At 41.8% G+C, this 24,285-nt stretch overlaps 1 protein-coding gene and 1 long non-coding RNA gene across 2 annotated transcripts in view; one reads left to right on the forward strand and one right to left on the reverse strand.

Annotated features, from left to right (window-relative positions):
• CNTNAP2 (contactin associated protein 2) overlaps window positions 1-24,285 on the reverse strand; it is a 936,385-nt gene that overhangs the window by 856,184 nt on the left and 55,916 nt on the right. The window lies entirely within an intron of this gene.
• LOC117056168 lies at window positions 10,090-11,432 on the forward strand. Its single transcript, XR_004427700.1, has 2 exons — window positions 10,090-10,149; window positions 11,326-11,432. It is a non-coding gene; the product is annotated as an uncharacterized LOC117056168 (long non-coding RNA).

A 24,285-nucleotide genomic window follows, 5' to 3' on the forward strand; every position in this document is an offset into this window, starting at 1 on the left:
TTCTAGGGAGTCTTCTCTTCTCATGAGGTGGCCAAAGTACTGGAGCCTCAACTTCAGGATCTTGTAAGCAAACTGCTTACAAGATTCATAAAATGTAATACATTCATTAATAGTCTTCCATTTGAAACAAAACAAAATCACTCTTATGTGTAGCACCCCACAAACACTCCATTGGTTATATCTTATATGACTTCTGTGTATGTGTTTTAAAAATAAATCATTTAAATGGGTTTCCACAGAATGCTTCACAGAACTCTGCTGTAAATTCCTAATATAGAGGACCCTGGGTATTGATCTGCAGTGCAATATTCTCTCTCTCCCCCCCCCCCTTCATCTTTTTTTCCAAACACTAGGGGTCAGCATGGGCTCAGGAGAATCTTGGCCACCACAGAGTGAGAAGATGACAAGAGCAATATTTCTCCTTCATTATCACATTTGGCAGTTAGTTTTCATAAATGGATTTCATTTTGACAAATACATGAGTTGTGCTGCAATGTTCCTAATGCTATTATTTTATGAGTCTCCATTCTAACAAATCTCTGTGACTGACTGATAATGCAGGATTTGCAAGTTCCCTCCCTCCAAAGCAAAATCAAATGGAACAGTCCAGCAGCTACTGTAAGTTTTAATCACTAATTAAAATGATGCAAAGAAGAATCTGTAAGGACCACAGAATGTAGCGTTCAGATTATAAATATGTTGACAACAGCAAAGCCAAACAGCCTTTGCTTAGGGGATTCATATTGTGCTAAGTGCAAAAGGTTGATTGTTGATATGTTGATATTAAAAATGGTCATATTATGTAGCCCAATTAGAGGCGGGGGGGGGGGGGGGGAGACACACAGGAAAACCCAGTCAATGCTTAAAAGCAAGTAAGTCCCACTGATCACAATGGACTGTCTCCTAAATAAGTGTACAGGATTGCAACGTTAGAGTGGTTTTGCTTCTTAGACCTAGTAAATATTCTCAATATATTTTATCAAAACCTAATTTCTGTAATTTGAAGTTGATATCTTAGAATAACATCTATTTATCAAACAAAATTAAGTTTAAGGTACGCAGTCATTAACAGGAAGTTCTGCATTTTGCCCTGCTTGTTCTCTGCTTGGTCTGCACGTGGGGGGGGGGGGGTCAATAGGTGGACTGTTTATAGTACAGGCTTCAACACTACTTGGAGAACCTTCATATTGACTGGACAATATGCAAAATGTCTTGTTGATGCTATTCATTTGTGCACATTCACTGTGATGCCCAGTGATTGGGCCCAACAGTTTATATGAATACTGTATGTACACATTCTCCAGTGAGCATATATTCACAAACACATACAGGGTACTTTTTAAATATAGTATTTAATTCATTTTTAAATGAAACATAACCCAAAATATCATCAGAACAGTTGCCTTGGTCTCCAGAAGCTAGAAATGATAAACACGGTACACTTATTTCCACAAGTCCAATTTGATTTAACTTCTCAAGTGCTGCAGGAATAAGTCTAGCAGCTCACTAGCTTATGCCTCCTGGTTTCCAAGTGTCACAAAGGGCCACCGCATTTCCTCAAAACTGCCCAGCTGCATTATTCCCCCATGCTCCCTACTTTGCTGTGTGAATTGTTCAGGTAATGCAAGGGTGCCATATTTCCTCCACATCTGATGTAAAGGGTGAGGAAGACCACCACTGACAGGCTGTTTTCAGTCGTGCAGCTGCCGCTAAGTACCGGTAAGGGACCTTTTGGGGACAGAAAGACAGTCTGTAAATGTCAGTGAAGACTTCCTGATACCATTCAAAGAAATTACCGGTACTTTTCTGGTAGGTATTTGGCTTGTCAACTCTTAATTTTACTCTTCTGGGTATTTTATATTCAATATCAATGAGGATTTAGTCAACTGAACATAAAAGCTAAGTATTTAATCTGCCATCTTTTCTCTCTTTTACTGTTGAGCAATTTTCTACTTTTTTGTGGGTTTTAAAATGTTGATTAGGTTGCAAGCTGCCTTGAGCATCTCTTTCAATGCAAAAGTAGAATAAAATACTTGTAATCAACCAACATGTCTTTTTAGATTCCTACAGGCAGTGCATTGCATCAAGCCACTATAATCCATTCCAACTTCATATTACACAGAAAGTTGTTTTTTTTCCATTTTTCAAAAATGTGAATAAAGCCTCTGTATACTCTGGAACATGGCCAATGATGATGCATTCGACAGAAATTCATCTGAGAAATTTCACAGGTCATCCTCAGGTTCCCATGAACATCCCACAGACTTTTAAACAGATCAGGAAACTTCAAATTCACCTCAAATACTGCAATGCCAAAAATGTGGCTGTATTTATATTACAATGACATATAAGATAAGGGTGTTTTGCAAATTTGTGTTCAAGTGATGATGAGAGCTTTTAAATTGGGCGAAAGGGGCTTGAAATGCAAACAACCCCTGCTCAAAAACAAACTGAAGTCCATTATGTGTGATCTGGTACTGATGTCTCATTTTAATTAATTTAAATGCTATAAAATAATAATTAGAGTCATTGAGTGAAACAGTATCATTTCTTTAAAAAGTTTCACGTTTGTTCATATTCATTCCTTCAGCCATACAATGGAAACATTAATTGGGAAGATGCATTTGCAGAATTCGATGCACTTTGAAAACATCAAGGTGAAATTTCGCCTTTTGAGCTAAATAAACTTGAAAGTGGGCCATTATGTGACAAAAGAAGTACTTCAAACGACTGAAGAAACTTCAGAGCACAAATGGATAGGGATGAAAGAAAGTGGCTAGTCGAGTGTGACAAGGATCGGTATTAAAGCTGATTAGGTTCAAGGCTCCTTTTTTCCAAGCAATTTTGTATAAAGAGAAAGCACAAGGAGGTGGTGAAATTTGCTTAGAATACAAAAATCAGTGGAGGTGTGAAGGGGAACCATCATCTTAAATGTGCATGGAATTATATTTAGAATGGAGGGGTGATTAGAAGCCCGGGTCTGTGCTATACACAATGCACCTAAGCACTGCAGACGATGCATAGTAGGCAAAGATGGATGAAAAATAGGCTCTTTCCTGTTCTTGCCTCCCATTTCCTTGCCTTTCAGTGGTCTCTGTTCCCTTTTCTCTGTGACAAAGAAAAAACAGTATGTTCCATTTATTCAAAATTGTCAAAATTCAGCCCACAGGGGAACCTTCTCAGGAGCACCCGGAGTTTCACGGAGGGTTCTTGTGGCCACAGGCTCAGTTTGTGTCAAGCTGGCCATCCATGCTGCTTGCAACAAGTGAGGGCTAAACACCACATTGCAAATGCTGCTTAGCTGCTGGCCCACTTATCTCCTGTGTCAAATAACAATTGCAGTTGTGTGTTCATTATCAGATGATACATGCTAGAAATACCACTACACATGACAACATATTAACTGCTGCATAGGTAAAGGTAAAGGTAAAGGGACCCCTGACCATTAGGTCCAGTCGTGGATGACTCTGGGGTTGAGGCGCTCATCCCGCTTTATTGGCCGATGGAGCCGGCGTACAGCTTCTGGGTCATGTGGCCAGCATGACTAAGCCGCTTCTGGCATACCAGAGCAGTACACGGAAATGCCGTTTACCTTCCTGCCGGAGCGGTACCTATTTATCTACTTGCACTTCGACGTGCTTTCGAACTGCTAGGTGAGCAAGAGCAGGGACCAAGCGATGGGAGCTCACCCCGTCACGGGGATTCAAATCGCCGACCTTCTGATCAGCAAGTCCTAGGCTCTGTGGTTTAGACCACAGCGCCACCCGCGTCCCTTTTTTAACAAATGTAGCTTCCCCCAAATAATCCTGGGGGCTGTAGTTTCTTCAGGAGATCCCATTCCCTTTAGAGAGCTACAGTTCTCAGTTTCCTGGAAAAAATGGTTGACAGTTAAGTCACTCTGGAAATTGTAGCTCTGTGAAGATAATGGGGTCTTCTAAGGACTCTCAGCACCCTTAACAAACTGCACTTGCAGGAATTCTTTGGGGGAAGCCATGACTGTTAAAGCGGTAGGAAACTGCTTTAAATGTTCTGTGCGGATGGGGCCTCGGTTAACAATGGACAATGTGGGAGCAGTATGTGCCATCCTAACCATGTCTGTTCAGAAGGAAGCCCTACTGAAATCAGTGATTGATTTTGTGCCCAAAGCAGCTTCTTGCAACGAACATCCACTTCATACCCTCCAACATTTCCCTGGTGAAAATAGGGACATCCTAAGGAAAAGTGGAACATTCCGGGATCAAATCAGACACTGGGATGGCTTCTGTAAATCTGGGGCTGTCCCTGGAAAATAGGGACACTTGGAGGGTCTGCCGCTTACGATCAGTTACAAAACATGGGGAGAAGGAGGTTGTCGGGGGAGCAGTTTACAAAACATATCAGCACATTCAAAGAAAACAAAAAAGCAACCATTAAGCAAACACAGAATAAATTCAATATTGCAAAAGAAATGCTCTGGACTTAAATACATAAAAATAATGTGAACAGAAAGTTCCATCTGCTAATGCAGGTATCCCTGCACTCCAAAGAGCCTCAGCAGCCTGCTTCATAGGTAGTTCAGAAGGGTTTTGCCCGGCTACAGGGAGGTTGCTCCCAGGTATGCAAAGCTAGGATCTCAGCTTCCGGCTGCCACTTACACCTATACCTGCTTACGCGTGAGAGCAAGGGTCACTGAAGTAAGGGGGGCTTACTTCTGAGAAGAATGAATAGGAATGGATGGTGCTTGAAGTGCAACATCTCAAGTATTTCCCCTGCCTGTGCAAGACATCGGGTTGTGTTCAGATGAAGTTGCACTTTGATCCTATTAAAATAAATGAGATTAGCTTCTCATTTTGATTTCTGCATTGCCTAACCGTGACTAATTTAGCTTGAGATTCAACCCTTTGTCTTTGACTGAAAATATAATGACAGTAGTAGGTCTTAGTGGGATGCTTGAGTACTATAGTTCATGTCCCCAAAATGAAGAGAGAGAGAGAGAGAGAGAGAGATACTACAAGAGGATTATAAATCAAGCTGTGCATTACGTGTTTTTCTACCCAACAGAAACTTCTAGAATGATACAAAGTTAACCTCTGGCTGAAAATTAATATGATTTTTTAAAATCTTACCTGAACCTGTCAGTTAGCTTCAACTTTGGGATAGGCTTAAAATAAAAATACATACTTTCTTCACCAAAGTAAATCAATAGTGGAAGCATGAAACACCATGTTAACATAACATGTAAATTGTTAAGTCTCACACCTCTGGAAACAATAAATCAGCCAAGCTGTAATTAAACCTTCAAGCCTTGAGTACATTTTAAAGGAGAATCATAAAACAAAAATCGAGTGGCATTTTTAATGCTAGTGCTCCCAGTCTAGTGGAGAGAATTTAAATTGAAACAGCACTGTCAGATCTTAATTAAAAAATATACAGCAATTACATACCTGATTTCCTAGGGTCAGTTTAACAATCTATCCATCTTTTGAAAGAAACTTGCTTCTTTGAATTTGCTTAATGAGAAACTATGAAAATTTATATGGATACAAAAAAAAAGTTTTGAAATTTTGATTCTACCAAATATTTGCTCTTTGGTCCGAGTTAGATAGATATGCTGGCTAAATACAAAGCACGTGGAAATTCATATGAATATTATCTATGTGGAAATACTTCAGGGCATACACATGTTGAAATGCCCAGGAAAGTGAAAGAACAAGGCCAAAGGCCACGAAGTGGCTGTAAATCCAGACTGTGTGGTTCTTTCCCAGGCTCTCTAATACTCACTGTGGAAATGGGGGGGGGGGAGAGAGAGAGAGAGAGAGAGAGAGAGAGAGAGAGAGAGAGAGAGAGAATAGGCATTGGAAGTGCAACAGGCAGGGGACACCTGCTTTGTTAACCAGGCAAAGGCCAGGATCCTAGTGAGAAGTGATTGAAGATTTTGACCTTTGTGAGTGCCGATATGAAATGGTTTTTTGACTAATTTGTGTATTGGAACTTGCTATCAAGCAGATTTTGCATTTCTCCAGATGTTGTGATGCAGTTGTCAGCAGTTCAGAAGTGTCAAAATGCACATTTAGATGCATATTTTGAGAGAAAATACACATTTAAATACCTTTTTAAATAAAGTTTTGAGAACTTTTAAAAAACAGATTAATAGATAATAGAACAGAAATATGCCTAAGAACATGCAAAAGTGGAACAGAAATAGACAGATTGGCTAAACCCTAGTCCTCATATGGATATTGATATGGCTGTCTCGGAGGCTTTCCACTGACTGTTTCAAAGCACTCAGAAATATATTCCTGAGTTTGGTAAATAAAGAAGGAAACAAAAACATATTTATTTCAATATATGGAAATTCATCTGCTAACAGTTTTGTAATCTGATGTTCTTGTCAAAGAAAAAAATAATGTGTGCCTTGGTATGGTTTTCCAGGAAGCAAACTTTTTTAAAAAAGTGCTGTGGAAAAATATTTCAGTGCAATTATGCTGATTCTCATAAAAGTAATAATGAGGAACTAAAGCACAAGAGACCCTGGTCCTTCATTAATAAGAGATCCGCTGAGTCACTGTGGCTTTTGGCCTTATTCTTACAGAAGCCATTAGTAAGGTCTCCAAAGGGCAAACATAGCTTAATACACCATTAGCATGAGCAGCATTATGCAGAACATCGCATGTGAAGAATAGTCTCTAATTTACACAGCAGTGCAAGGACCTCGTTCACAGGATTACCTGCTGCATTGGAAGCCACGAAGCTAAAGGCCGCTGGAATTTCAGTTTGCATGGAGAAACCAGATATTCAGCAATACTGCTGAATGACTCTGAACTTAAACATTACAAAATACACAGTTAAATATAACACAAAGTTACTAATAGTTATAAATCAACATGAACACAACATTACTAATATATAAAAACCATATATAATATATAAAAACTACACAAAAATCATATAAATTTTTTTATCTTGTATTTTTTGTCTGTGAACCACCCTGAAGTCTACAGATTAATGACAACAACAACAGCAGCAGCATGAATTTTCCTTCTGACACACCCTCCTTCTCGGCTCTGCATTCTCATGCAGGGTCCAAACAACCTCTCAGCTCACCTACACAATGAGAAGACCACCCTAGTCTCTCACTCTAGGCTTGATTTTTATGGGCGGGTCCAAGGTGGATGGTCCTTCCACAGGCTGCCCACAGCTGTGCCCCATTCAGCCGCCCTCTCCTTACCCATTTCCAGGTGCAGCAGGTTTGCTGAGTTTCCCAGAGGGGGTTCAGAGGATGGGGAAAGGTTTGATATAATAATACTAAGAATTTTATATTTATACTGTGTCCATCTGGCTGGATAGGATGACGTCATGGCCATGGAAGCCCATAAAAAACCAGCAGAGGCATAGCAGACCGAGGTGAGGAGGTGCCAAGGAGTAATGGAATGAGGCAAATGATCTACAGCGTATTTTGATATTTCTGTATCAAATATGCTAACTCCAAGCTGAAGAGAAGCAAGAGAGCATTGGGCACAGTTCTAGTCAAAATGATTTTTTTTTAAAAGCTGCCCTCCCTTCACCAACATCTAACCCCTCTTCCCACCACTGTCACCACAGTAGAGCATATGATGTCCCATCCTCATCAGTATTTGAACCCCGCACAGGAAGGCATGGGGCCCCACGTTATGCACCAGGATGTTGGTGGGGATGGGGGTCCGGGAGGAAGGGCACTTTGTGCACAAATCAGACTGGCCGCACAACATGCATGGGAACTAGAGCACAGCCATGCCACAAAGCATAATTGCTGCAACTGTCTCCTGTGACCACGTTCAACTAAGCTGTTTATTGGAAAAGGCCAGGCACTTTGTTCCAGTCATTCTCACTGCTGGCCAAAGGCTCCCATCATGTCCATGTGGCCATTGTTACGGGCTCAGTCCTTCATTTGGGAGCCTCTAGTTCCTACTGCATTAATGTAAGTTTTTCATTCGGTGGGAAACAAAGAAACCCAAATGACGGCCACATGTTCTTTTAAAAATATAATTTGAGTCAATGGCTTTGATAAGTAATTTGAGGTATCTCACAGAAAAAACAACTGTAATCATTTATGTAATGAAATGCATTAAAATGCTTTGAGTTTTTCCTGAGATCGTAATATGTAGAAAATTCAGATTATTTTGGTATTCCATTGCCTGTAAGTCTCATAAATCCTGCCCTGTAGCAATTTGCTTTTCAAAAGATCTTTAGTATGCTACTTCATGTAGCTCTCATTTTCAGAAATGTCGTGCTTCCAGGATTCTTCCAGCTGGTAATTCACTCAGGTTTGGCAGCAAGCTCTATAAAATACATAAGTGAATTACATAAAAGACTGCAACTTCAAGCAAGGTCAGGTTCCCAAGATTCTTACCTGACTCAGCATCTTTCTCCAACTTTGAGGTCTGAATGGTTTTAATCTCAATAGTCTCATCCAGCGCCATCTGGAACTTGAGCTGAACTACCAGAGCTGATCATGCTTTGCACCAGTGTGTGAAACTCTTTCACATACATTATCTCAGTAATCATTATGAGATCCCTCTGAGGCAAAGGAAATAGCAGCTTGCCTAAATCTAGTGAGCTCTTTGTTTTAGTAGGATTCAGGTTCTGGACTTGATGACTCAAAGGGACTCTATGTTGAGCATGTGATTGTCCCTTGCATCTCTCTCTCTCTCTCTCTCTCTCTCTCTCTCTCTCTCTCTCTCTCTCTGTCTGTCTTTATCTCAAGTATTTGAAGAAGTGTGCATGCACATGAAAGCTCATACCAAGAACAAACTTGGTTGGTCTCTAAGGTGCTACTGGAAGGATTTTTTGATTTTATATTTTGTTCTCTCTCATTAATTATACTAAATTATACTAAATAGGGAGTTTCATGGAGCAGATCTAGATCAGGGCTGAGATGTGGAGGAAAGGAAATTTACCGGTATTCCTTTGCCCCACACCACAGTCCTGATCCTTAGCCCCCTCAGCTATAGGTTAGCAAGTAGAAAGATCCCATTACCATCAAATCTTGTCAATAGCAATTGCTGAGGGGCAGGGAATCTGAATTGGGATTGTAACCAAAGATTCAATGCACTCACTCCCAACAGTCAATCTGGAAAAATAACATAAAATGAGATAGTTTTAGATGTACTTTTTCTTCTATCTTCCTGAAGATTTCTACTGAGATCTGAGCATCCCATTGCCCACAAGATACTGTTTATAAAGTGCTGATTTGTATTCATGTACCTGTAAAGATCAGTTAGGAAATTTTGTTTATTTTATTTGTAATGTAATTTCCTCTCCTTTTGTCACCCTTTCTTGTGCTGATCTTTAAATAAACCTTCAGAATTTTGGAAATTGCGACTTGAATCCCTGGGATCAGCTTTGAACTGTTTCACCTGGCAATTTGTCCATGCTTCAAATCAGGGAGAGGGAAAATCACAGCTTGACACTTCAGGCACTTGGGGCGAATAGGTGTTTTTTTTAAAAATTAGGAGGGGTGGAGTTGTGTGTGCCAGTTCCAATCACTGAATCCCCACATGTGCCTTCTCCATTACAGGGCTTCCTACATTTAGTGTAAAAGTCTGAAGAGGTGTTTTAAGTGCCTTTTAAAGCATCGTTCCTCAGAGACGAGCCCCAGGTTCCCCATCCCTTTAGGGGACATGTCATAGCAGGTACTAGCCTGAAAGAATGTCCCTCCTTGGAAGTTTGCGTAGTGGAACTGCTTGTTGTCTCCTCTTCTTCTAATGCTGCTCCCCTCCCCACACCCCCCACTTGGCATTTCTTCCATCATCCCTCCTCGCTCCTGCCCCTGCTTCTGACCCACTTCGGAAACTTTTATTTTAAAATGTGGCATTAAATAAATAATGAACAGGAGTTTTCCTCAAATCAATACTGAATTATCTCCTCAACAACAAAATAATGTGAAAGGCTGTCTGCCAATTTTCTTCATAGAATATTATTGATGTTACAAATACAGCCATCTCACATCCACCAAATTCTCCACCTTCGTGTCAGCTTCTCCAATATTTACTTCCACAACACTGGAAGTTCTCTTGCTATTTTTGCTGCCTCCCATTTCCTCCCTCAGCAATCAAGAAAACTCCAGGGTGCATGAGAGTCACAGCAAAACTTGTTTGTGTGAAAATGAACATGGCCTCAGGTTTCTGTAAGGTGAGTCCTCTTCTTTTTCACCTTGGCCCCTCCTGCTTCCTCTGTACCACCCACTCCCACACACATTCTGATCCACCTTGCTTGCTTTCTCTCCTCTTTTACATAATTTTGTGCTCTCTTCCCTGTCCTTGTGATGCTGAACCTGCAACTGCTGCTAATTTATTTCCATTTAGCTGCTGCAGAATTAACTGGTTAGACAGTGACTCCCGCTTCCCCCAATGAATTCTGCAGACCAACTATATGAGCACTCACCAGGTTTCCGTGGCAATTTAACTGGTCTAAAAGCAATAAAGGTTTGTAGTGCCGTGACTCTGTACTGGGAATTCTTAGTACAGGGATAGCCAATATGATTGCCTCCAGATATTGGACTCCAACTTTCATTGGCTCCAGCCAACATGGCCAATGTTCAAAGATGCTGTGAGGTGGAGTCAGCTCCATCTGGAAGGCACCATCTTGGATACCTCTGTCCTAATACTTTATTCTCTTCTGAAATAGTGAATAATTTTCATGAATCATAATTTGGATTTCACATATCTAGATGGGGCTGGAATTAATATTGTTTTGGAAACTGCAGTTTCCTATCGGCCATACTACTACTTTTACAGTTTCTGCCAGTTCAATTTAACCCTCATGAGTCTCTACTAAAAACCTGGACTCCTCTTTTGGGAGACACCACAAGGGTCTAAAAATTAAGCTCACCATGTCTACAGCTTGTTCACAGTGAAGTTATTTAGATGAGTCTCTCCTTTTGTAGCATAGTCCTCAATATAGGCAAGGTGCTTTGTGGAAATGAGTCTGCTACTAAATGGTATATAGGCCAAAACCAAAGAGCTACAGGTTAAAGAATGAAGAAAATAGCAGAAGGGCAATTAAAATTCTAGGAGAAAGAGCCCTTTGCATGAAAAATAGTTGTTGCTGCTGAACCCTTCATCAGCAGAGAGAAAGCTTTTCCCTTGTCTCACACAACAGCATCTGCAGCAGTCCTGTTTGGTTTGTCACTTGTGTGGGCTGAGCATGATGAATTACATGTTTGCAAAAACTCAAGACTACCGACAAGGAATTTGGCCTTGGGACATTGTTTATTCCCTATAAAGTCCTCTGTTTCTTGTTTGTCAATCAAATATGCACCAACAAATCACCAGACTGAATACTGATGAATAAACTAATATTTTACAGGCAATGTTGGAACAAGAAGTCAGCAGAATGCAGAGCAGCAGCATGCATATTCATTGTGAGTACATGAGGCTCACTCTGAGATCCTGAAATAAAAACTCTCTGATATAGAGTGGGTGTGTGGTTTTAAAGAGGGATGGTTAGATTCACAGGAACTATTGAAGGGGGCTGTTGTCATTGTCAACTGTTATGTCCTCAAACAATAAAGACATTTTGGAACCAATGTCACGCTGACAGTCTAATACATTCACAATGAGTATAAACAGAGTGAAAGCAGGTCCAACAGTTATTAAGCAGAGTGAAACAGCCTGTTTCAGGGGCAGATTTTGAGGACAGCAAAAACATCATGGCTGCTCCCAGCTCATTGCTCTTGTTGTTTAGCAAGAAGATTAATAAGATTTAGCAGATGATGTAGCATTCCAGTCTCATATAACTCTAGCATGTTTAAATATAATCAGTGTATGAAGGGGCTAAACCAGGTTTCCTCAAACTCGGCCCTCCTGATGTTTTGAGACTACAATTCCCATCATCCTTGGCTACAAATGATGCTTTGTGTCTCATTTCCCACCAAAGGGTGATAGGTGTGTCACCTCACCCATTAAAAAGCTTCCGAATGAATATTCATTCCCAGTGCTTTTTTCTTAAAAAGAAATGTTCAGGGGTACTGTCATTTTGACTCAAGAAAATCACCATTTTGTAGTTCAAATTGGGGGAAATAAATACAGTAATGGACAAAAGTACAAAGATTCACAAAATGTTTAGGGGTATGCGTCCCCCTGCGTCCCCCCAGAAAAAGCACTGTTCATTCCTATCCAGAATTCACCAGACTAAAGGCAGACTGCATTGGTTCCCACTTCTGCTCTTGCTTCTGCATCATCACAGTGAAGGCAGAAAGGGATGCAATAATAAACTGAACTCAAATGGTGCCCAAATGCACCAGAATAACGTTTGTGTGAGTGTTATCAAAATTCTCTTTTCCTCTGCCCTGCCACTTGATCGTCTGCAAATAGCAAAATTGGATGCACCATTTTGCTCATATGTAATAGCAACACAGAGAGATTACTGAAGAGCATATAATGAGATATAGGTGTTATTTGAGAGATGGAAATCCAGGCCAAAACTGTAGTAAGTGCAGAGTTGGTACAGAGTTGACAATGGGTAATGCCAGTGTGGAAGACTGGGAGACTCCATTGGGTGACAGGAGCAGGAACCCAGTAGAACATGGAAAAGCAGGAATACTGGAGAAGCTGCTGTGCCTCTTCAGGAAAATTGTATGAGATTCCATTTCCATAGGAAGCTTTGGGCACCAGTTTGGGGGAATACTCTTATTGAATTATCCTCCAATAAAAGCTGTAAGGCTGCCACGTGGTACGTGTGTACTTGGTATTTTCAGAGGGCCTGCTGAGCAGATTGCCAATAATTAGGCCTTGTTTCTAGGGATGGATCTCCTAATAAGACACCTAGCAAAGACCACAACCTCCTCCCAAGGATGTCTCAGAAACAATGTCACCTCTGAAGCTAAACCCTTTAGTGATAGGAACATGAGACTGGGATGGTTGTAATTGTTATAGGAATTTTAAGGTCTTATATATAAAATAAATACTCATAACTCTACAAGGCAAACACATACATGTGTAGGAACCCACATATAGACCACATGTCTGGAAACAATACAGGAAAACAGTCCTAAAGGCATTTTGACTCTTTCAGTCACCTCAAATATTTCTCTGCAAGGAGGAATGAAATGGAAAAGCCTCCCCATTGTCTCTTTGTTCACAAATCCTGTCTTAAGGGCCTATCTGTGTATGAATAGGGTGAGCCTGTGACCTGGATTCAGGAACTGAGTATTTACCATCAAAAAGGAATCTCCAGACTGCCCAAATAATGTAATCAGTGATCATTCTCAGCTAACCTGGCAGACAGGTTTTCTGGTGTAGACCACCTCTTCTTGAATGTATTTATGCTGTAGACTGCCTCTTATGTGATGTATGTATGGTGTATTGGGGGGGGGGGGGGTCTTAGGCTGCAGGGTGGCAATTTAAAAGTCTATATAAGGCCGTGTCCACCATTGTTCTGGGTCCCTCCTGCCTCCTGAGTGTGGCTGTGAGCACCCTGTTGCAACGGCTTTAATAAAGATCAGGCTTACCAGCTGCTTTGCTTCTCAATATTCTCTGGTTGGCCTCTGTTATTTTCTCCTACTGATGGAGAACCTACAAAAGGACTCTATATGGGCTCTTGGGTACCCCATAAGGGAAAAGGAGTTTTTTTTTTCTTATAACATAATGAAATGGCAACAGTATCCAGAGCTGATCATACAGGGCCTTTCAACAACAATAAGATAAGAGCTTTGTTAGTAAAATTGTATTTCAGTTCAATGCCAGCCTGGGTAGATTATTATGTTCTAGCAGCAACATAAAAAAGAGGATCCAATGGCCAGCATGAAGTACCTTGGTGACCATTGCTTGTTAATACTTTACAAGCAAAGCCCATTGTTATGAATTCCCTTTCAAAGGAGCACTTACATTAATAGTGTGAAAATGTCAAATAGTTATCTGCCAGGTGTGAGCCATTATGTCTGTGTGAGATGGTGCACTTTGCTACTTCCATTTGATGCCGGGTACAAATCTAATGAGCGTTGATTATGATCCACTTCTATGGGTATTTGGGGGGAAAGGCAGATTTATTTTTAGGTTGCTGTAATACTTTCATGATGGAAACCACTTTCCAAATGGCACTGAAGGGCCTCTGAAAAACATTAATTTATGTTGGGTTTTATGTGTATAGGTTTGTAGATGCACTATTGATCTGGCCCAGTTTTGCTAGTTAGAAGCCTGCTTAGGAGTAAACTCCATGCCTAGTTTTACATTTCTCTGGTTACTGCAAACAAATGCCAGCACATCTTGTTGAAATGTGTGAACCATTTCCCAAATGCTTCAGTTTGCCAGGTATATCAGCCCCTACTGCATATTCTTTCTGCTCACTGTCTTGAAATATTCCTTGTGGTGGTGAACAATCAAACTGGTGAGGCAACACGAAATAGCAACATGGGAGGGGCATTACACAGAGTGGAACTAGATGTACTCCTTGACATGGGGCTGCTGCCCCCAAACAAAAACCCTATATGCTCTCCTCAGACAATTCCCTGCAAGAATTAAGCCTCTAATGTTGTTGCCCCACATCTTCTTGCCCTCAACTATGAGGTTGAGTAGGGCTGGGAAATCAGCATAGCTGAGTGTGATTAAACATTAAAGTCAATGCAGAACTCTGACACAGGGTGCCGGTGTCAAATATCCAATTCCACCTACAGATGCAATTTCAAGTGACCTCCCTGTGGCACCCATATCACAAAAGCAGTTCTTAGTTCTGATGATAACCTCATAAGATAAATATGCTGGACTTTGATAGGGTTGGATAAAAGTCAACAGGACATAGATAAACCCCTTTCGCTAAACCATTATGTGAATCCAAATTTCCTGTCAGTACTGAAGCCATGAACATTTTATCTCTGGCACTATAACAAAGAAAAAGAGTTGTTTGGCATGAGAAAGTCAAACACATCTTCTACTGTAGAAAAACAACAACAACAGGACAGATTACCTATTTCAGTGGCATACATTATTTTTCCTTTGTAAAATATTCAGTATTTATAATTTTGTAACACTTGGGATGCATTCCACTCTACAAATTCTCACAGCATAGTAGAAAACATATCATAAACTGAGCCACAAACCTCAAATGTTTATTTTTCCAAACTGCAATGATATGGTCCAAGTCAAAGACTTTCTATGAGAATCTATCAATAAAATCATTTGGTTCTCAGTGTTTGACACATCATAAATATGGAAATACACAATGCTTTCTGAGATAGGCAGCTGATTTGTGGTCCCTCTGTCTTTCAAAAGGTCAACCATAAGATGTCTGCTGTCTAGGGCTGATGGAACTACCGTGATCCACTAGAACAGATCTGGCCTCCATCAGCAAAGCAGGTCTCTGCATATGCATGTCAAGTCTAAGGTAAAGGTAAAGGTACCCCTGACAGTTAAGTCCAATCGCAAACAACTCGCTTTACAGGCCAAGGGAGCCAGCATTTGTCCGCAGACAGCTTCCGGGTCATGTGGCGAACCAGAGCAGCGCATGGAAACACCGTTTACCTTCCCATCGGAGTGGTACCTATTTATCTACTTGCATTTGACATGCTTTCGAACTGCTAGGTGGGCAGGAGCAGGGACTGAGCAACGGGAGCTCACCTCGCCACGGGGAATCGAACTGCCAACCTTCTGATCAGCAAGCCCTAGGCTCAGTGGTTTAGACCAGTGTTCCCCAACCTTGGGCCTCCAGCTGTTTTTGGCCTACAACTCCCATCATCCCTTACCACTGGCCTTGCTAGCTAGGGGTGATGGGAGCTGTCCAAAAACAGATAGATGCCCAAGGTTGGGGAACACTGGTTTAGACCACAGTGCCACCCACGTCCCTTATGTCAAGTCTATTACCTGTATGGTCCTAAAACTGGGAGATATTCTGGAAAGTCCCCTTGTCCATCACAGTGCTGTCATAAGCAGAGCATTTCCAGATTGTTTTCCTGGCTAAATAAACCCACAAGGCTACTGCCAGCAAGGATGGCTTAAGAAAGTGAATACTACTCCTGCCCCTTTAAGAGTGGTGTAGAAGAGGGAGATTTTAAAGACGTTTCCTCTTCTACAGATAGATTCTTCCTAGTGAGGCAGGAGCCTGGACCACATTTACATCTGGCCACCCTCGAACTTGGGCTACGTTAGATCTTCAGGGAGCCCAGTCCAGATTTTCAACTCTAGGGTTCTTCTATAGATTTCTGTTGAGCTGAAAAAAGCCCAATGCCATGTCCTTTCAATTAATGTTATTTTCATAGCCTTCCATTTTTAACTACCAACATATTGATTAAATGTTTCTTGTCATGTGGTTTACTGCTGTAGTATTAGCTTGCTGTTTAATTCATTCCTCTACTGACTTGTTTGCTGCGGCTCCCCCCTCTTCCTATTCTTAACAAACTGCCTGCTGTTCTGTTTCAGATCTGTTCATCTATTGTGTTTGACTTAAACTAACCCCTGGCATTGATCCAAATGGTGGAGGCTTTATCCTTACCTACCTCAGATTTAGGTAGCTGCCACAGACCTAAAGGTAGGTCCCTTGAATGCAGTGGCACTTATTTTTGAGTAAGCATGCGTAAGATCATGCTCTTTTCCTTTGACAATGTTTCTAGTTACTGTCTTGCTGTGCTTAAAAATTATTTAAATAGTATTAAGTGCTGCCCTGTTAAACACTGAAAGCACGGGAAATTTTGATCACACGTTCATCTTAGCTTCAGGTTTATCTCTTATCTTGGGGTAGCCTCTCAAGTTTCACTGTTATTAAAGGACAAGGGTGCTGCACTTAATTGTTACATGTGTTTCAGCAGGTGTACCTTCCATGACAAAAATTTCCTCTTCTACACAACTACTAAAGGTACTAGAGCTGTTCTCTTTATCACCTAGAAACCCTAATTTTCATTAAGTCTCCCAAACAACTGCAGGCATTTAATGGAGAAATCACCTACCTTTTAACTGCTTATGGGTAAAGTCCCAGCTCCACTCACCTGGGAGTAAGCTCCATTGAATTCAAAAGGATTTACTTCTGAGCAGTGGCGAAGCTACCTGCTCTGGCACCGGGGGCGGCGTACATCTGGGGGCATGGCTGGCGCACATCCCAGGAGGTGTGGTATGTGTCAGGGGGGTGCGCAACAAGTGGTGCATGTCCTGGGGCATGTGCAGTGAACGGCGAGCGTCCCGGGGATGCGCGGCGAGCACTAAACATCCCAGGGGCAGGGGTGGCTGCAATGGCACCCCCCGTGGCACCCGGGGTGGGCTGCTCCCCCACCCCCACCTTCATCCGCCAGTGCTTCTGAGTAGACATGGTTAGAAGTCTGCTGTAAATGAATACACAGAAAAAAATCCACATACCTCCAAAATCATGAGACAGGTGGTTCATTGTTAGAAGGAAGGGCCATTTTAATGTTTTCTTCTTCTTTCGTTTGTATTACAGTCACTCATCAGAACCAGAATATCCTTAAAAGCAATTGTTAACATTATTTAGTGAGGCTTCAATCCATCCAAAACTGTTTAGGAAGAAGCCACACTTAATACAACAGGACTTTCTTCAGAGAGAAAACATGTATAGGCTTAAAGGAACTAGATGAAAAGGAGGACTAGTCTCTTGCAACTTTAATACCGTATTGGCCCAAATATAAGCCGCACCCTTAAAATTCAAGGGGGCGGGGGAGAGAAAAAGACAATACTCAAATATAAACTGCTTCCTTAAAATTTCACAGGTACTCACACCCGTTCCATTTTAGTATATCATAAAAGCCAATTTTTGTAAGGTTGAAAATTTAAGCCACACTTTAACTTTTCATGGTTGAAATTTGGAAAAAAGTGAGGCTTATATTCAGGCCAATATGGTAGTTACAGCTTGTTTGAAAAGCCACATCTGACAATCCCTTGCGAAGATTTAGCAGCCGTCGTTTGATATAAAAGAACAGTCCCTTTCAGCATAAGGTCCATGGCGTCATTCTTAGTCATTCTCTTCCCACTTACCCATTCATGTCTGAAACAGCTGTTAAAATAGTGCTCAATATTTGTTAGTTTTGTAAAGGGTGTTCACTAATTGTTCATATTAGATAGTCATTTAAAAGGAAAACCATCAGTGGCTTGAGTAACCCACTCTCACATTTCCCTTTGAAGGTAAATTTTCAGAAGCAGTTTGCAATTCGTCTAGCCAGTTCCATTACTCCATTGCATTGCTTACAACCAAGGAAAATGTCTACAATAAGGGGAAATGCTGCTTTCCTGCAGGAAACCATTGCACTTCTGCAACCGGATCTTATTAAATTTGTCGGCTCCTTTATCTTGCCCAATGCAACCCAAAGCAACTTACAAGCAGCCACTACTTGGTAGTGGAACCTCCTCCCTTCAGATGTCAAGGAGGTAAAGAACTGCACAACTTTTAGAATATATCTGAAGGCAGCCCTGTATCAGGAAGTTTTTAGTGTTTGATGTTTTATTATGTTTTTATATGTGCTGTAAGCCACCCAGAGTGGCTGGGGAAACCCAACCAGATGGGCAGGGTATAAATATTACTACTACTACTACTACTACTACTACTATTAAGTGCTGCCCCAGTCAGGGGAATACCCCGTTTCCTGGACCTGAACCACTTACTCACAGGGTTTATGGCCTATTAGGATTCAGTCTCAGTTTCTTAGTCCAAGCTAGTACCGCATCCAGGCACCAGTGTAGATCATGCATGATCTCTCTTGATTCAGATGTTACAGAGAGATAGAGCTAGATGTCAGAAGCAGAGTTCTGGCAACTATAGAAATTCATGAGAGGGATAGTTAACAAGCCCACAAAAAGCAGGTTGTAGTTTCTTGTGTCTCTAGAAAGGGATGCTCCCAACTTTTTGAGGTACAGACTTGAGTCCTTATTATTTCTGGCTACACCTGTTATCTTGCAAAGGAGAGATGCTCTTCTTCGGAAATGTATTTTTGGTCAAGTACAACTAGTTTCTGTGGCCAATGAAATCCTGAGTATTCCTGTTTCTGACAAATTATTAACTCCAACACGGTGACACCAGTGAAAAAGCAGGAGAGGTGTTTTGCTCTCACGCAATGGGCAGCAAAAAAAGAATGTTATTCAACACTGACTTCTTTTGCTGTCAGAACTTGCTAGTGCTTCATCAAGCACATGTCTTCATTTCAAGGTGGAAATTATTTTACCTGATTCTGAAGTTTTGAGGGTTTTTGGGTTTTTTTAGCTCAGTGGGAAAATGCAATAAATCAGCATGTGTGTGAGTGACTAGGAAGATAAGTATTGATGGATGAACACATCTGCCCCTCAACTTGAAGGAAGCTCCACGTTTGGGAGGATTGCTTTTTAATAAAGAGACCCCAAGTCTACTCATTGCCATTCTCAGTGTTCAGAGGATGGGGTGCTGATGTAATCCCTTCAGATAGGAATCCTTCAGCAGACGGTTAAAAAAATCTTTGAGGGACTGCACAATGGGATTGCCTGTTGACCAGTGAAAGTCAGACTGTGTCCCAACTTCAAGAGCAGCTTAATTCTCTTTTATTGAAGGGCGCAGAATAAACCTTACTAATGAATCAATAAATGTGCTCAGCTGTCTAGATGAAGAGAGAGATGCATTATCTCAAGAGAACAAGAACTGCTTGCCAACGGCTATTCCTGCTGCTGGCTAGGAGGACACCAGTGGTTCATGGGAGAGGGAGAGGCCAGAGACAGTCCCCCATTTGTCATCCTTGTTGCTGGCACAGGAAAACTAGTTACCAGAGCAGAGGAAGGGACCGAGAATAATTTCTCATGCCATAATGCAGCAGCAGGGAAAGTTTTCTGTTTTCTGTCAGTTCCTTCAAATAGCCTTTATTCTGTAAGATGCCTTGACCACACCACTGGAAAGGAGGAAAGGGGGGTGAAAAATAAATACATGTTTACCAACCAAATTGCTGTTAAAAGCACAGGGGCTGATAAGAAATTGGTAACCCCATGACTGCCTAGTCATTCTTACAGCTCTAGTCTAGAATGTCCACAAGCAGAAGCAACGTTCCTTTGAGTTCCAGGTACAAAGAGAAAGGGATGGTAAGTTTACAAGGGCACCTGTCTGGGTTCTGTTAGAAACAGAATACTAAACTAGACAGACCACTGGCTGATCTGCCAAGGTGATCCTGGCTCTTACATTTTACGTCCTTGGCTGCCTCATTTGAGTAATTTCAGTGTTGGCCTCTAACTGCAAAATTGCCTCCAATCTGAGCTATGACAAATAAACCTATCGTAAGTGAAATCAAATTGATCAATAACATATTTCCTTGTTTCAGTTACAGGTAGGTAGCTGTGTTGGTCTGCCATAGTCAAAACAAAATAAAATATAAAATTCCTTACAGTAGCACCTTAGAGACCAACTAAGTTTGTTCTTGGTATGAGCTTTCGTGTGCATGCATGTGTATCTGAAGAAGTGTGCATGTGTATCTGAAGAAGTGTGCACACACACGAAAGCTCATACCAAGAACAAACTTAGTTGGTCTCTAAAGTGCTACTGGAAGGAATTTTATATTTCCTTGTAATATTTCCAAGTAATTCAAATAATGGCTATAAAAGAATATTGTAGTTGTCTCCATATTAGCAAAGCGAGAAATAAAATTTCTGAAAACACAACAGGAAAGAGTCAATGGAAACTAAATCATAATAGAAGTTGAAGTCAGCGATACATAGCACAGGTGGAAGCTTCGTCTGACTGGTCCGGCACAATGCAAATGCAAAGACACAGGAAATGCTAACATTCCAAGCCAATGCACACTTACCTGGGTATTTCTCTGTCAACATGGATAAGGGTGGGGCACACAACCTGGCCCTAAATTGCCAGAGAGTGTGATGTCTCATGTCGCATACAGTACATACACAAGGCCAAAGCAGCTTCTACTTCTTCCTACAATGCTTCATAATTTGGTATAAAGGCTGGGATGGACTTGGCAATAATGGACATTCAAGAAGTGGGAATGAGAGCAATTTAATGAGACAAAAAGCAAGCAAACCAGCCCCAACAGGTTCTGAACAAACACTCTTCATCATCGGGAGATATAAAGTGTGTGTGTGGTTTGATTCCTCAAAACTTGAAAAAGACATTTATGAAACAACATCAGAAATAATTCTAATGCATAAGATTCCAGGAGCTACGCTATTCCAGGAATAAAAGCTGCAAGATATCCAGTGAAAGATCCTGCCATGAATTATATATGTTTTCCATTATGGTAGCCCAACATTAAGAAGCACTCTGGAGAACCAGAGGGATACGTTTTGCTAGGTTTGGACAGGGGAAGCAGCCTCTGGCAGCACCTTGGAATGGAATCTCTCTCTACAAGTGTAAATCTCATTTTTTAAAGATCTTAATGCTTATGATGTGAGATAAATGGAATCAACTGTACGGTGGCCTAAAACAGAAGAGTTGGATATAGGACTGGCACTTCCATTGAGCAAATGCCGTACGCAAGCACTGTAAGTAGTGACGCTGCACATGTGCTGTATATAGCGGTTTGCCGCCAGCGCCGCTCGAGCACTGTACGGACGGTGGTGGGATCCCTCCACCGCTGCTGCAGCTGCAAGCGGAGGATCCCTCCACCACCACTACAGCCGTGAGCATAGGATCCTGCCACCATCTGTACAGTGCTCGAGCGGCGCCGGCGGCAAACCACTATGTACGGCGCATTGCGGCATCGCTACCTACAGCATATGCATCGTACGTAGCGACACCGCACATGCGCCCTACATAGCAATGCCACTCATGTGTCGTATGTAGCAGTGCCACGCATGCGCAGCTGGCGGTTTGCCCTGCCCCAGGTGTGTGAGAAGACCAGTAAAACAGAAGCTCATTGACAATCTCAGAGCCACCTGCTACCTTGCTGAGCCATTTGGAGTGAGGTGAGGAACTGAGTTTGGGCGAGTGAACAGGATTCAGGATTAAGCCCCCCCCACACACACACTTGAGATTCCACATAGCATCTAACTAGATAACAAAAGTTCTAATTCTTTTCTTTCCTGTATTTTCCCAGTCCAGAAATCAATATGCTGTGTCGGCAACCTGGATGTGAATCTAACAAACAATCAAGCAATCTCATCACTTGCCCAAGGCTGCTGCTCTAATGACAGCAAGGCTGGATGTGGAAGGAAATCAGCTGGCAATAATGCAGCGCAATCAAAGTGGGGGAAGTGCATTCAAATGTGCGGCTCTTTAAGTTGGCCGTGCTTTCTTAACCTGTTCAGTTTTTTGAAAAGGTAAAAAGCACAGGGACAGAGCAGCATGATGTAAGCCTTCTTGGAAATCTAATCTTGAGTGGGCCTTTTGTGCTGCATCACTGACATTCTCAAAGATAATCAAGGCTTTTTGCCCCTCACCACAGCAATAAAGATGAACATTTTTAGCAATAGCCCAACAGGCAAAAAGCCATTTGGCTCATTATGGCAACACTTTCACCATTAATCTGCTCTCTTAAGAATAACTCTTGTACTGCTCAGAATTCTTCTCCCTTGAACATGCATATGCAGAGAGAAAAGCTTTTTAGTTTTTGATTGCTTTCCAGAATTGCCCCCCCACACACACTTTTTACTCACAATAGAGATACCTCTTCTTAAAGGTTTGTTTGTTTGTTTTGATTTATGGAACTGAAATAGCCCCATTTTTTACAAGCTGGCTTCTAGGTGCCTGTAATGTTCCCTCAAGTCCCTTCAGGGTCCCATTAAAGCCCACCTCAAAGGATACTCAAGTTTTACAAGTCCTAGAATTCTTCCCCTTTGGATTGACGTCTAAGCTGCTGAAAAATTGCCAGCTTTCCTGCCTGTCCATTTCCCTCTCTTGCATGTAATGAAGCCGTATCACTCTGTTCGGCTCCCACTTCTGAACGGAAGACTCAGCAGAGACGAAAACCTAAGGAGGGTGTGTTTTCTCCTGTGGGTCCTTGGTATGGCATTTGGCTCCCTCCCTCCGCTTTCAGATTCCCTCCCCCACATATTTTGCTCAGCCCCATATGAAGGTGTGAAGCAAACTACTCCATTGGATTGCAAGGGAATGCATTCGAAGAGGATCTGACTCCTGAGCTCTCAAGTTGGTTCAAAAAAGTTATCCAAGTTCTTCCATTTCTTTTTGGAAGAACTCAGGTAGTTTCTGGGTTAATCATAGGAAGGCATGGGAAAGCCCGCCAATTTCTAGGCCTTTAAGAACCTAAAAGCCATGCACCTAAAATAATGTTTTCTGTATTATCCCCTGCTGCCACCCCAAAATAATATTTTCATGTGCAGCCTGGCTCCAGCTTGCCTTCTGACATTAGCTTGACAGTCACAAAAGCTGCCTTTCAGTGGCATTTCATTCCCAGAGAGGTTCACCTGGCCCTAAAGAGGAGGATGGCAGCAACCAGACCTCTCAGAGATAATACAGTAGTTTTAATGTGGATTCCTGTGGCTGATATGGGGCAGGGGGGTGGGGGGGTATACGTGGTGTTCTTACTAGTTTCCTGTGGTGTGTGTTCTAGTTATTTTTATGGTGCTGATTTTATGGTTTAATTTTATAGGCTGCTTTGAGTGACCCAGTAGGCAGAGTTTTCCTTGAGAGCAAAGCCACACAATTTGTGGCCCATCAGTCTGAAATCACCTCTTCCTCCAACCACACAGTGCAATAAACCTCCCATTTTTGCTGCCTGCTTGGGACCACCAGAACAAGGAGAATATCAAGCACTGAGCAGATCACAATGCACAGCAGGTATGGCTTGGTGGCTCACCAACCATGCAGACTGAACACAGAATGGCATGACCGGCTTCCCATGCCTCAGTTTTTCTGATCTCCTGTATTGGTTCACTGCCTAATTAACAAATCCAACCAGTCACTGTGAGATTTTCAGACATGTTGGCAATGAAAGTGGCTATAAATAAATGGAATCACGAGGGATGCAGTCTGCCATTACTGATTTCCATTATTTATGAATTCCTGTAAGTCATTCTCTTTTGAAGCAGTGCCACCTGTCACTTCCATCACAGAAAGGGAAAGAAAAAAGGCAAAGCCAAGTTCAAATTCTATATAAGGTGAACAACACAGTGGCTTGAATGGACATTTCCTCAATGGATAGGACAAGAATGTAATTAAGCTTCCATCAATCATCCTCACACATCATTCATCAGCTGTATCTAGCTCCAAGCAACTGGCATGCTGTTTCTAAATTTAGTTTGGTTTTGTGCAATATCTACCTTTGAGGGCTTAGCACTGAGGCAGCCTCTCTTTTCCAGTTAGGATCTGCTTTCTAATCACATTTGCCAGCCAGTTTCGCCCGAGTCATGGGAAGGTCAAGTGCTTCTGCTGATCTCACACTACAGGTCAGGACCCCAGTTCAGCTAAACCGCA

This window comes from Lacerta agilis, chromosome 12 (genome assembly GCF_009819535.1).
Source record: "Lacerta agilis isolate rLacAgi1 chromosome 12, rLacAgi1.pri, whole genome shotgun sequence".
Taxonomy (NCBI): Eukaryota; Metazoa; Chordata; class Lepidosauria; order Squamata; family Lacertidae; genus Lacerta; species Lacerta agilis.